At 40.8% G+C, this 4,379-nt stretch overlaps 1 long non-coding RNA gene across 1 annotated transcript; it reads right to left on the bottom strand.

Moving 5' to 3' along the window:
* Positions 1-1,580: 1,580 nt before the first annotated feature.
* On the bottom strand, positions 1,581-4,379 carry LOC139132796 (uncharacterized). The gene is made up of 2 exons (XR_011552446.1): positions 4,243-4,379; positions 1,581-2,702 (listed from the first exon to the last, which is right to left on the bottom strand). It is a non-coding gene; the product is annotated as an uncharacterized lncRNA (long non-coding RNA).

The raw sequence follows: 4,379 nt of genomic DNA, 5'->3' as shown, positions 1-4,379 counted from the left end.
GTGATTGTTTTATGATTGCAATTTCTATACAGCGTACAGCGTTTTCTCCCTCCCATTCCTTTCCTCCTCCTACTATCTCCCTTCCCCTCCCCATTTCCTCCTCCCAATGGACACTCATGGCTCAATTGCAACGCACTGTAGGATCAGAGGGAGAAGATGTACCCGATAAATGCACAGAAATACCTCATCCAAGGACGTTCCTAAATTAGCTGGTGTTGACCTCGAGTTACATGAAACCGTGACTATGCAAAACGCTTCCCTTAGGATAGAATGCGCCTCAGGGACAAATATTCATACTCTCAAAATTTAACAATACCGTTTTGGTCTACCACTTATGGGGGTTCATTTTAAAGCTCATAAAGTAAATAAACTTTTCACTTTCTTACTTTTATGAAAATCGCAATTAATTAATCATTATGGAGTAAACATAGGATTTTTGAATGTAAGGTGTCGGTAAATATTTACGATAATCTGTTTCAATGTCTAGAACCAAATTTTGTTAAACCGGTGATGTTCATTCTTGATTTCAAGGGAATGGTTGAAAGATGCCGTGAGGAAATTTTGAGCAAAATTTTAAGTCTTTCAGTTTCGAGGCGCCTACTACCTTAAAGGGGGGTGGTCGTCGGAACTCTGCTCAGAGGTTGTCAGGGACCCCTACTACCGATGTAAACACTGTATCTGGGTAACGCTGGCGATTGATGAAAGTTGAAACATGCTCGTTAACAATGAATATTGTAAAATTTATATGTTACCGCCATGTTGAAGTGATGCATATAGATATTATACTCAAGAAAGTCACACACGCGCAGTTCCGACGACCACTCCCTTTCATTGACTCCGGCCGTGTAAGTTTTATAACTTAACTTCCATTAACATGTCATATTTACTGATGAGAAGCAGAACAACAGAACAATGAAAGACCAAACCTAAACCTGAAACACTTCACACATAACAGCAAACTTTGAAAAAATAAGTAATTTCCCATTTCAACGAGCTGAATATCAGGTACTGTGTGACAGTGTGCCTGAATATAAAGTATGGTGAGTGACATTGTCTGTGTGGATGATTTCAGAAAACACCACAAGGCAATTCGTTCAGATTCGGATAATATGACGGTGATTACAACGGTATTTTGTTGACTGTGTTCATGAAAGTCAATTTAATATCTGGTTGATGTAATTTTCTAGACTCAGTTGTGATTTATGGGACAGGGAACTTTAAGGACCGGCGTCGATTCAGATTACTCTACGATATACTGCAATGTTCGAGATCATCACGAGATCTTGAGACGGCTCGTCGATAAGGTGTCTGTGGGGCATTTTCTCACCATGCAGAACAAACTATTATAGGGTATACCGCACTAAAATCACTTATTTAGATTAATGTACGAATACTCCACTGTTTCTCGAACCTGACTTGTTTGGACCTATGGTTGGGACGCTGAATATCGAAATCTCGCAATGTAAGCCCGAAAATCATGATTTGTACTCGAATGAATGATCTTACGCCTAAACTCTGGTTGCTTTATCTACTGTAAGTCATGCAGGCTGAACAGAGACAAGACCAGTGACGTGTATGAGTCAGTTGATATCAAATTTAATGGGTTTTTTCCTCAAGCGATGGCGGTTGCACGCAGGCAACATTTGGTTTCAGAATGACAACATTCCGATGCGATATCGTATAATGGGACGAATTCCACATCCCAGATCATCTGTAAATCGCTTGACCTTTACTTTTGCTTGAGTTACACAGAAAATGATGAAAATTACGTTAATAGGCTTGTTCTGTCCCTGAAGTAACAAAAAATAATCTCGGAAGTGACGGAACATCATGTTTTAGGAGCCATATTTCAATAACATAAACATTTGCAATGTCTCTCAAAATTGGAAAAACACCACCATTCCCCTTGAACGGAGTCGCCAACGCTGCCTGAACTCTTCAAATGTCTGAGTTTTGTTTATTAAACGTTACTGTTATATGAATTATTCGGTTCAAATCACGTCATTCAATTATTGAAAATGTCTGTTTCCGCTGTTATTGTCACGTCAGGGGTAGTCGGTGACAGACATGGTGATACCAAACTGCGCAATGAAATATGTAAGAACTGCATAGAATTGTCGGTCAGAAATATGGAATCGAAATTTGTCAATTCCTATGATGAAATCAGAAATGACAAAAAATATGGCTCCTATCGCACACGACAGCTGGCCAAGTGTCCACTTTCCATCAGCAAACTGGCAGCGCGCCACTGCCCGCCAAACCATGAATTTAATCAGGACGACGTAGAGGGCTATGGTGGGTACGAGATGACCCTGGATTCCGGGATACAGATAGTAGAACATGGCAGAGCCGCTGAGTATGCAAATGCGAAGCACGTCGAATCTCCACGGTTTCAGGCCGAACGTGATGGCATAGATCAGCTGCGCCACGGCGAAGGACGCCACCGCGTCGACGAAGCGAGTCTCTCGGTAGATAAGGTAGTAGTCGCCGACACATGAGAAGAACAGACCAACCAGAAGGCCAACCGCGAACCGAGTCACCTTTCCCTTCCCCAGAGAATGGAAGAGGACGAATCCCATAAGGGACACGATTGGTAAAAGTTTGACGATGATGGCTTCAAGTGATGGCTCTGTGTGGAATTTGATGAAATAGAGACTGGCAGAGAAAAAGAACATGTACAAGGCGACGGCTGCAGCCAACATCTGTAAGCAAAATAGCGAGAATTATTATACGGTGAGAACTTGAACATTTGTAAATTAACTGGACAATATTTATAATACTTTTGTTCTATAAAAAAACTTCACTATCTTGATGTAAACACTGTATCTAGGGTATGTTGGCGATTGATGGAAGTTAAAATACGTTTGTTAACAGTGAAGATCGTAAACTTTAAATGTTGCAGCTATGTTGACTCGATGCATCTGGATATCATGCATGAAATACATTGTTTGTAAACAAGAAAGTCGCACACGCGCAGTTCCGACGACTGCCTCCCTTTAAGTGCGTTTTAGGTCTTCAAAACATGCATCGTGTACAGCATGCACGTGTAGACAAATAAAATTCTACTCCGGATTACAGTTCAGCTGACATCAACCATATTACCTGCTGATAAGGCTATATTTCATACCTACACCTTACAATGTTATTACCTTTCAGTAGCGAAACGATAATCGCATCATTGAGGCTACAGAGAACGACTCTGAAGAATCCACGAGAGTTGCATTGTTGCACGTCAATGATTCGGGTTTTCAAGTTCAAGTTGTATTCAGAAAACCGGGCAGTGAACCCACGAAACAACATCAAGACGTGTACGTTCAGATTATTATTTTGTATTCCATCGATAATTTTACATCTGAAAAGAGGGTAATTCGGTTTGAAAAGTTTCTTCCAACCGTTGCTTTATAACCAGTGGAAAGTTATTAGGTTAAATAAATACGTACATATAACCATCGCGAACGTTATTTTTTTTAATATCTGCATGGTGACAGTCACGTGACAGGTCGACCAACGTCCGGGGTGGGGGGGATGATCACATCACAAATGACTACAGACCTTTTTTATTCTGCTTATTATTATTATACTGTGAATGATCATTCTAAACATTATCTCTATTTCCATAGGTAATGTAGACCTAAAGCAATGAATAAATAATGTACTGATCTAGTTTGGGAGTTTTGGGAGTTGTAGGCCCTCTATTGTGACTTTACTGATAGCTAGAGACTCTTTCAGGGAAAAAAAAGCAACGTACTTTTATGATTGATCAAAGTTGATAACACCATTGTTTTTTATAAATCATACAAGTGAACTCTTCAATATTTTGAATCATTACGACCGTGTACGGTTTTATTCATAGCACAGATGACAGGCACAGGGCTTATCGTTTGTTGAACACGTCTGCCGTTGAGGGCGTACATTGTGTGTGTCAAGCTGCGATGCGGTGGCAATATGGAAGCTATCGCCGTGGCACTATCCTGACCTTTCTGCCACTGTCGATTACGAACAACCAAAAGATGTCGTGCATGGTGATTCAATATCACACTGCCTATGTACCAGGATTAATATCGATATCGAGCCATTATTCCGTGTTGCTTCATGTACGCAAGAAGCTCTACCAAAGTTCGCACAATGGCTCCTTTCCCATGAAGACCAGAGACCTACACTCACAATACGCGTAAAGTTTATCTGGTCAATTTTGAGTCCTGGAGTTTTACACCAATTCAATAAACATCAGAAATGTCTCACCTTTCTCCAAGTGTCTTTTCAAAACACCGCTACGGAATGGAACGGCTGTACTCATCGGTTGCTGATCTCTGTGGACTTGTCCCTGCCAAGCAAAGGTCACTTCGTTTTGCTTACAGTGTGAATCAAATTGACCCCTA

The sequence above is a fragment of the Ptychodera flava genome, chromosome 1, assembly GCF_041260155.1.
Source record: "Ptychodera flava strain L36383 chromosome 1, AS_Pfla_20210202, whole genome shotgun sequence".
Classification (NCBI taxonomy): Eukaryota; Metazoa; Hemichordata; class Enteropneusta; family Ptychoderidae; genus Ptychodera; species Ptychodera flava.
The sequence above is the reverse complement of the archived record's forward strand: the minus strand, read 5'-3'. Positions and strand labels throughout refer to the sequence as shown.